General features: G+C 39.7%; 1 long non-coding RNA gene across 1 annotated transcript; it reads right to left on the reverse strand.

The window, feature by feature from the left end:
- Nucleotides 1-6,199: 6,199 nt before the first annotated feature.
- Nucleotides 6,200-10,140, reverse strand: LOC128663534 (uncharacterized). Its single transcript, XR_008402878.1, has 2 exons — nucleotides 9,648-10,140; nucleotides 6,200-6,379 (listed from the first exon to the last, which is right to left on the reverse strand). It is a non-coding gene; the product is annotated as an uncharacterized LOC128663534 (long non-coding RNA).
- Nucleotides 10,141-10,474: the final 334 nt, after the last annotated feature.

Genomic DNA, 10,474 nt, shown 5'->3' on the forward strand with positions numbered 1-10,474 from the left:
TGCATAGGAGAAACCATATGTTACCGTGGTGACTGTAGTTAAAGAAAATAAATTATCAGACCTGATTAAAAAAACCAGGGCGGGCCGTGGACCGGACACACCGTTGGAGAAAGTAATTTATCAGGTAAACATAAATTCTGTTTTCTCCAACATAGGTGTGTCCGGTCCACGGCGTCATCCTTACTTGTGGGAACCAATACCAAAGCTTTAGGACACGGATGAAGGGAGGGAGCAAATCAGGTCACCTAAATGGAAGGCACCACGGCTTGCAAAACCTTTCTCCCAAAAATAGCCTCAGAAGAAGCAAAAGTATCAAATTTGTAAAATTTAGAAAAAGTGTGCAGTGAAGACCAAGTCGCTGCCTTACATATCTGATCAACAGAAGCCTCGTTCTTGAAGGCCCATGTGGAAGCCACAGCCCTAGTGGAGTGAGCTGTGATTCTTTCAGGAGGCTGCCGTCCGGCAGTCTCATAAGCCAATCGGATAATGCTTTTAATCCAGAAGGAGAGAGAGGTAGAAGTTGCTTTTTGACCTCTCCGTTTACCAGAATAAACAACAAACAAAGACAAAGTTTGTCTGAAATCCTTAGTAGCTGCTAAGTAAAATTTGAGAGCACGAACTACATCCAAGTTGTGCAACAAACGTTCCTTCTTTGAAACTGGATTAGGACACAAAGAAGGCACAACTATCTCCTGGTTAATGTTTTTGTTAGAAACAACTTTTGGAAGAAAACCAGGTTTAGTACACAAAACCACCTTATCTGCATGGAACACCAGATAAGGAGAAGAACACTGCAGAGCAGATAATTCTGAAACTCTTCTAGCAGAAGAAATTGCAACCAAAAACAAAACTTTCCAAGATAATAACTTAATATCAACGGAATGTAAGGGTTCAAACGGAACCCCCTGAAGAACTGAAAGAACTAGGTTGAGACTCCAAGGAGGAGTCAAAATTTTGTAAACAGGCTTGATTCTAACCAGAGCCTGAACAAAGGCTAGAACATCTGGCACAGCTGCCAGCTTTTTGTGAAGTAACACAGACAAGGCAGAAATCTGTCCCATCAAGGAACTTGCAGATAATCCTTTTTCCAATCCTTCTCGAAGGAAGGATAGACTCTTAGGAATCTTAACCTTGTCCCAAGGGAATCCTGCAAATTCACACCAACAGATATACCAAATTATGTGGTAATTTTTCTGGTTACAGGCTTTCAGGCCTGAACAAGAGTATTAATAACAGAATCTGAGAACCCTCGCTTTGATAAGATCAAGCGTTCAATCTCCAAGCAGTCAGCTGGAGTGGGTCGAACGGACCTAGAACAAGAAGGTCTCGTCTCAAAGGTAGCTTCCATGGTGGAGCCGATGACATATTCACCAGATCTGCATACCAAGTCCTGCGTGGCCACGCAGGAGCTATCAAAATCACCGACGCCCTCTCCTGATTGATCCTGGCTACCAGCCTGGGGATGAGAGGAAACGGCGGGAACACATAAGCTAGTTTGAAGGTCCAAGGTGCCACTAGTGCATCCACTAGAGCCGCCTTGGGATCCCTGGATCTGTACCCGTAGTAAGGAACTCTGAAGTTCTGACGAGAGGCCATCAGATCCATGTCTGGAATGCCCCACGGTTGAGTGACTTGGGCAAAGATTTCCGGATGGAGTTCCCGCTCCCCCGGATGCAATGTCTGACGACTCAGAAAATCCGCTTCCCAATTTTCCACTCCTGGGATGTGGATAGCAGACAGGTGGCAGGAGTGAGACTCCGCCCATAGAATGATTTTGGTCACTTCTTCCATCGCTAGGGAACTCCTTGTTCCCCCCTGATGGTTGATGTATGAACTTGGCCCTCGCTAGCTGAGGCCAAGCTTTGAGAGCATTGAATATCGCTCTCAGTTCCAGAATATTTATCGGTAGAAGAGATTCTACCCGAGACCAAAGACCCTGAGCTTTCAGGGATCCCCAGACCGCGCCCCAGCCCATCAGACTGGCGTCGGTCGTGACAATGACCCACTCTGGTCTGCGGAAGGTCATCCCTTGTGACAGGTTGTCCAGGGACAGCCACCAACGGAATGAGTCTCTGGTCCTCTGATTTACTTGTATCTTCGGAGACAAGTCTGAATAGTCCCCATTCCACTGACTGAGCATGAACAGTTGTAATGGTCTTAGATGAATGCGCACAAAAGGAACTATGTCCATTGCCGCTACCATCAAACCTATCACTTCCATGCACTGCGCTATGGAAGGAAGAGGAACGGAATGAAGTATCCGACAAGAGTCTAGAAGTTTTGTTTTTCTGGCTTCTGTCAGAAAAATCCTCATTACTAAGGAGTCTATTATAGTTCCCAAGAAGGGAACCCTCGTTGACGGAGATAGAGAACTCTTTTCCACGTTCACTTTCCATCCGTGAGATCTGAGAAAGGCCAGGACAATGTCCGTGTGAGCCTTTACTTGAGGAAGGGACGACGCTCGAATCAGAATGTCGTCCAAGTAAGGTACTACAGCAATGCCCCTTGGTCTTAGCACCGCCAGAAGGGACCCTAGTACCTATGAGAAAATCCTAGGAGCAGTGGCTAATCCGAAAGAAAACGCTACGAACTGGAAATGCTTGTCCAGGAATGCAAACCTTAGGAACCGATGATGTTCCTTGTGGATAGGAATATGTAGATACGCATCCTTGAAATCCACCTTGGTCATGAATTGACCTTCCTGGATGGAAGGAAGAAGTGTTCGAATGGTTTCCATCTTGAACGATGGAACCTTGAGAAACTTGTTCAAGATCTTGAGATCTAAGATTGGTCTGAACGTTCCCTCTTTTTTGGGAACTATGAACAGATTGGAGTAGAACCCCATCCCTTGTTCTCCTAATGGAACAGGATGAATCACTCCCATTTTTAGCAGGTCTTCTACCCAATGTAAGAATGCCTGTCTTCTTATGTGGTCTGAAGACAACTGAGACCTGTGGAACCTCCCCCTTGGAGGAAGCCCCTTGAACTCCAGAGAATAACCTTGGGAGACTATTTCTAGCGCCCAAGGATCCAGAACATCTCTTGCCCCAGCCTGAGCGAAGAGAGAGAGTCTGCCCCCCACCAGATCCGGTCCCGGATCGGGGGCCCGCATTTCATGCTGTCTTGGTAGCAGTGGCAGGTTTCCTGGCCTGCTTTCCTTTGTTCCAGCCTTGCATAGGTCTCCAGGCTGGATTGGCTTGAGAAGTATTACCTTCCTGCTTAGAGGACGTAGCCCTTGGGGCTGATCCGTTTCTGCGAAAGGGACGAAACTTAGGTTTATTTTTGGTCTTGAAAAGACCTATCCTGAGGAAGGGCGTGGCCCTTGCCCCCAGTGATATCAGAGATAATCTCTTTCAAGTCAGGGCCAAAGAGTGTTTTCCCCTTGAAAGGAATGTCAAGCAATTTGTTCTTGGAAGACGCATCCGCTGCCCAAGATTTTAACCAAAGCGCTCTGCGCCACAATAGCAAACCCAGAATTTTTTCGCCGCTAACCTAGCCAATTGCAAGGTGGCGTCTAGGGTGAAAGAATTAGCCAATTTAAGAGCACGAATTCTGTCCATAATCTCCTCATAAGAAGAAGAATTACTAATAATCGCCTTTCCTAGCTCATCAAACTAGAAACACGCGGCTGCAGTGACAGGGACAATGCATGCAATTGGTTGTAGAAGGGAACCTTGCTGAACAAACATCTTTAGCAGACCTTCTAATTTTTTATCCATAGGATCTTGGAAAGCACAACTATCTTCTATGGGTATAGTGGCGCGCTTGTGTAGAGTAGAAACCGCCCCCTCGACCTTGGGGACTGTCTGCCATCAGTCCTTTCTGGGGTCGACTATAGGAAAACAATTTTATAAATATGGGGGGAGGTACTAAAGGTATACCGGGCCTGTCCCATTCTTTACTAACAATGTACGCCACCCGCTTGGATATAGGAAAAGCTTCGGGGGGCCCCGGGGCCTCTAAGAACTTTTCCATTTTACATAGTGGTTCTGGAATGACCAGATAATCACAATCATCCAAATTGGATAACACCTCCTTAAGCAGAGCGCGGAGATGTTCCAACTTAAATTTAAAAGTAATCACATCAGGTTCAGCTTGTTGAGAAATGTTTCCTGAATCTGAAATTTCTCCCTCAGACAAAACCTCCCTGGCCCCCTCAGACTGGTGTAGGGGCCCTTCAGAAACCATATCATCAGCGTTCTCATGCTCTACAGAATTTTCTAAAACAGAGCAGTCGCGCTTTCGCTGATAAGTGGGCATATTGGCTAAAATGTTTTTGATAGAATTATCCATTACAGCCGTTAAATGTTGCATAGTAAGGAGTATTGGCGCACTAGATGTACTAGGGGCCTCCTGTATGGGCAAGACTGGTGTAGACGAAGGAGGGGATGATGCAGTACCATGCTTACTCCCCTCACTTGAGGAATCATCTTGGGCATCATTTTTACTAAATTTTTTTTTTTTTATGACATAAAATACATATAGTTAAATGAGAAGGAACCTTGGTTTCCCCACAGTCAGAACACAATCTATCTGGTAGTTCAGACATGTTAAACAGGCATAAACTTGATAACAAAGCACAAAAAACGTTTTAAAATAAAACCGTTACTGTCACTTTAAATTTTAAACTAAACACACTTTATTACTGCAATTGCGAAAAAGTATGAAGGAATTGTTCAAAATTCACCAAAATTTCACCACAGTGTCTTAAAGCCTTAAAAGTATTGCACACCAAATTTGGAAGCTTTAACCCTTAAAATAACGGAACCGGAGCCGTTTTTATATTTAACCCCTTTACAGTCCCTGGAATCTGCTTTGCTGAGACCCAACCAAGCCCAAAGGGGAATACGATACCAAATGATGCCTTCAGAAAGACTTTTCTATGTATCAGAGCTCCACACACATGCAGCTGCATGCCATGCTGTCCTCAAAAACAAGTGCGCCATACCGGCGCGAAAATGAGGCTCTGACTATGATTAGGGAAAGCCCCTAAAGAATAAGGTGTCAAAAACAGTGCCTGCCGATATAATCATATCAAAATACCCAGAATAAATGATTCCTCAAGGCTAAATATGTGTTAATAATGAATCGATTTAGCCCAGAAAAAGTCTACAGTCTTAATAAGCCCTTGTGAAGCCCTTATTTACTATCTTAATAAACATGGCTTACCGGATCCCATAGGGAAAATGACAGCTTCCAGCATTACATCGTCTTGTTAGAATGTGTCATACCTCAAGCAGTAAGAGACTGCACACTGTTCCCCCAACTGAAGTTAATTGCTCTCAACAGTCCTGTGTGGAACAGCCATGGATTTTAGTTACGGTGCTAAAATCATTTTCCTCATACAAACAGAAATCTTCATCTCTTTTCTGTTTCTGAGTAAATAGTACATACCAGCACTATTTTAAAATAACAAACTCTTGATTGAATAATAAAAACTACAGTTAAACACTAAAAAACTCTAAGCCATCTCCGTGGAGATGTTGCCTGTACAACGGCAAAGAGAATGACTGGGGTAGGCGGAGCCTAGGAGGGATCATGTGACCAGCTTTGCTGGGCTCTTTGCCATTTCCTGTTGGGGAGGAGAATATCCCACAAGTAAGGATGACGCCGTGGACCGGACACACCTATGTTGGAGAAATAGTTACCATTTTTCCCTGCCTGCATCTTTGGGTGTTGTGAAAGAAATAGTCTGTTTATTTAAAACTATTGCCTTTATGCAGTACAGTATTGCACTAGCTATACAAAAACTATTGAGTTATATAAAACTACTTTTAGGTTGCAGGTATAAAGTTATGTAAATATTGCCTAAATTATATAAACTATGCTGTTACACTTAGTCCCATTCCTTCTCCAAGCAGTCCTATTTTACAGATGGAAAAATAATATAAATATAATTGATGCTGCATAGGCATCTTTATTTCATTTAACCTCAGCATCAGCACAAAACTAAGCACCCACGGCGAAGCTGTTTTTTTTCAATGAGATGACATTTCCACCTTAGTCAATAGCTCTGCTGTTTGAAAAACTGAGCTGTGCTGTGGGTGGCCGGAGACGCTTAGGCAATAAAAAAATAAATTTAACTGATGAATGATGGTCACCTTTATTTTAAGTGATGCCAATTCTAGAGTTTCATAAATAGTAGGATTTATCATCACTTTAATGCATACCCATATAAGTAAATAACTATAACAAAATGTAAGATAAGTCACAGCTTTATTAATAGAACAGATAATCAAACACTTTTTTAGCATTTTATTAAATAGCCAGGTTTATAGTTCAAACAGGAACTCCAAGGACAATCCCTTTCCATGGGTACACGAGTTGTGAGAGCAGCAGAGTTGCACAAAACACACACGTACTCCAGCTGTTAAAACACCTGCAAAAAAAAAATAAAAAAAAAAATAGTGAGAATATAGAACAAAATGTAAAGTTATTCCTACAAACCCTAGAGAATAACATACAGTAGACATGGTGTACACTTTTCTCCTCAACTGCATCCATTTGAATATGTTATCAGGGAACACCTACAACTGGTATCAACTCATTCAGCAATATGCATTTTTGTCCGTTTAACCCCTTAACGAACAGTGGCGTACAGGCGCAGTAGTTTATTAGCCCTAAAGGATGCTGCTGTCCTGGGCTCTTTCTGCGGCAATCTAGCCGACAGCAGTGAGATTGCTCTATTCTGAATGTCCCACTCGAGGAGAGGGGGGGGGGGGGGGAAGCTGTGTGTGAATCCTACACTGCACACAAAAAAAAAAAAAAAAAAAAAAAAAAACACACCACACACACACTACAGCCAACTTAATCTTACAAGCTACATGATTAACCCCTACACTGTCAGGAATTTCAAAAGTCTGGTGGCAGCTGCAATTAACACCTCCTAATCACCAAAAGGCAATTTCAAAGACATGTAGGTCTGCTATTTCTAAACAACCATTTGTGTTATTACTGCATACGAGATATGTAAATACTTTCAGTGAGAACACCAAAGTTTGTGAAAAGGTAATTGTTTTTATTTATTATTATATATGACCACATATATAGCAAATAAAAAAAAAGAAATTAAAAAAAAAAAATGGAACAAAAATGCTCTGGCCTTTTGGGTAAGTTTTTGACTTAAATTCCTGGTCCTTAAAAGGGTTAACCAACTCATTCACAAAATTTTAAATTGAATCAGACATACAAATAACTGCTGACAAGTCAACTTGATATGCAGCAATTATTAAAATGGACATTATACACTAGATTTTTCTTTGCATAAATGTTTTGTAGATGATCCATTTATATAGCCCATACATTTTTTTTTTCATTTTTTTTTTTTAGAGTTTTGCTTAGTTTTAAATAACATTGTGCTGATTTTCAGACTTCTTTAACCAAGCCCCAAAGTTTTATGAGCATACTGATGTATACCTACTCCAGCTTGCTTCTGTTTGTGTAAAGATAATTTTCAGATGCCGAGGAAGGGGGAGGGGGTCTACTTTCACTGGGTGTCCCAATCAACCTAATCAAAAGTGCTAAACTGAGAGCTTCTAAGTTTTTAAACTGTTTTATACTGGATTTTTAGATCAGTATCTGTGCATATTATTCTTTATAGTAGTGTCTATTATATGCAGTTATCTGAAAATTGGTATACACTGTCCCTTTAAGGATGGCTATTTAGAGTGTAATTGATTTGGGATTTAGCTGCCGATTGGTGGCTGCACATAAAAATCTTTGTTATTGGTTTACTGTGTTTAACTAGCTGGTTACCAGTTTTGCATTGCTGCTCATTCAATAAAGGATACCAAGAGAATGAATAATATAAGTAAATTGGAAAGTTAAAGATGTTTTAATTTTTTTTTTTATTTTTTTTTTTTATTTTTTTTTAAAAGGGCGTTTTTTTTAAGCCACTTTTAGAGTCATCTGCATCATCTGTCCCAAGTTCATACTTTACTGTTATCTTGTGGGATTTAACAAAAAAAATATATTAGTAAAATTTCTTTAGCAGAGAACGTACATAAAGGGACATCTAAGGCGCATGATCCCGTGCTAGTCCTGGGACAAGCATACAGATGCTTACATTTGGTCTATAATGGGATGAGGCTACCAAAGACAGAGGTAACATACGGTCATTTTTTACAGAGATACTGAGGTGATATTTTATTGTCAGCCTTTTACAGATATGCTACATCACTTTCAATTGATTCAGCATTTGGTTGTCTCTTTAAAAAGTACAACTCCATCAGATCTGAAACCGTTTGTCCTAATACAGAATTAAAAGGGACACTCAAGTCAAAATAAAACTAATGATTCAGAAATAACATGCAGTTTTAAGACATCACATTTTGCAGTGTCTTTTTATATTCACACTTTCTGGGGAGCAAGCCCCTACTGAGCACGTGCACAAGGTCACAGGGTATATTTTTCTGTTTAAGAGCATGTCCGTAGGCTCAAGTACGTGCCCATGTCTTAAGCACTGTATGGCACAAGGGTTTGCAACAATGCTCAAGACATCCGCTCTTGAGCCTACCTCATTATGCTCTTATGAAAAGACGTTTAAGCAAAAAGGGTAAAAAAAAAAAAAAGTTTTACACAAATATTCTGCTAGACTGAACCAAGCCTGCCAGTGTGTAGCAAAGAGTAGGGATTTAGTTAGCAAGTTTGCAGGATCATTACAGCATCCCAGAACCAGTGCTCACCTATATAGGGAATACATTTTTTTGGAAAGGAAAACAGGTTAGGAAATGAACTGAACAAGGTACAGTTTATATAGAGGGCGAGTTCTAGATGTGTCACAAGCTACAGGTAAATATAAAATATTCAGGTTTTATCTATACTAATTAACCTATGAGATGGTGACAAAAGCAAAACAAGTTGAAATGCCAAATGCTTCAGTTTTCTTTTGCGATTTGGAAATACAGTAATAGAATTTTAAACAACTTTCCTTATTACTTCTATGATCAAATTGGCCTCATTCTCTTGTTATCCTTTGCTGAAGGATCAATATTGCACTACTGGCAGCTGGCTGAACACATCTAGTTAGCCAATCATAAGAGACAAATGTGTGCAGGCACCAATCAGCAGCTAGCTCCCTTTAGTGTAGGATATGTGTGTATTTTTTTTTGACAAGAAATACCAAGAGAAAATTGAAGTGAATTTAGAAGGGAGGGAGATATAGATTTTCCTTCCACCCGGGCCATGTGAATTTTTAAACCCGGAACGTTAGTGACTTAGCATTAAGCGCGATTGCTAGGACAATGAGACTTATGCAATTTTAACAAACAAACCCCCACCCCCCACTGCTTTGTTCAGTCTGGTAACCATTTTCCTAAACCAAGTAAGGAGAACATAAAAGGGATATGAAACCCAAATGTTCTGGGTAGCGCTTGCGGATTGGTGGCTATATAGCCAATAAATCAGCAAGCGCTATCCAGGGTGCTAAACCAAAAATGGGCCACCTCCTAAGCTTACATTCCTGCTTTTTCAAATAAAGATTTCAAGAGAACAAAGAACATTTGATATGAGTAAATTGGAAAGTTGCATGCTCTATCTGAATCAAAAAATAAAACATTTGGGTTTCATGTCCCTTTAAGATGCAGGGAAACAAAATTGCAAGCATTGAAAGTTGTAAATGCTACATCTTCACAACCATTCATGCTTACCTGGGCTGATGTAACGGAGAAATTTTTCATGTAAACATTTTGTCCAGTGCTTGAACATCTGTATATAAAAAAAAATCTATATACAGAAAACAAAATTAGTGTAAGAAACTAGACAACCTGGTGCTCTAAATGCAACCAGTGTACAAAGTACAGAGTTAAAGTTGCCTTTCCCATATTTAAGCCAAACATATTATACATAATAATTATACATAACAATTATACATTATAAATATTATACATATTATAAAAATATTGTACAAAATATTGTACAATAGATAACCAAACAAACTAAAATCTGATTAGCTTCCCATGATCACAGACAGTGAGAGCAGCCGCACTCTACTCTCACTATCCGTGAACACTTCAGCAGACACAGAATTCAATGTGTTCCGTTACCATACTACAAATTATAACTTTATACAGAATAATAAATAGATATACATATTATACAGAACAATAATAATTATTATACAGAACATACTAAATATACATATTATACATAATAATAATAATAATATACAGAACATAGAAGATATACATATTATAAATAATAATAATAATAATAATAATAATAATAATAATAATAATAATAATAATAACAGTACATACATATTATATATAAATATAAAAATATTGTACAAAATATTGTACAATAGATAACCAAACAAACTAAAATCTGATTAGCTTCCCATGATCACAGACAGTGAGAGCAGCCGCACTCTACTCTCACTATCCATGAACACTTCAGCAGACACAGAATTCAATGTGTTCAGTTACCATACTACAAATTATAACTTTAATAATAATAATAAATATACAGAACATAC

The sequence above is a fragment of the Bombina bombina genome, chromosome 6 (assembly GCF_027579735.1).
Source record: "Bombina bombina isolate aBomBom1 chromosome 6, aBomBom1.pri, whole genome shotgun sequence".
Classification (NCBI taxonomy): domain Eukaryota; kingdom Metazoa; phylum Chordata; class Amphibia; order Anura; family Bombinatoridae; genus Bombina; species Bombina bombina.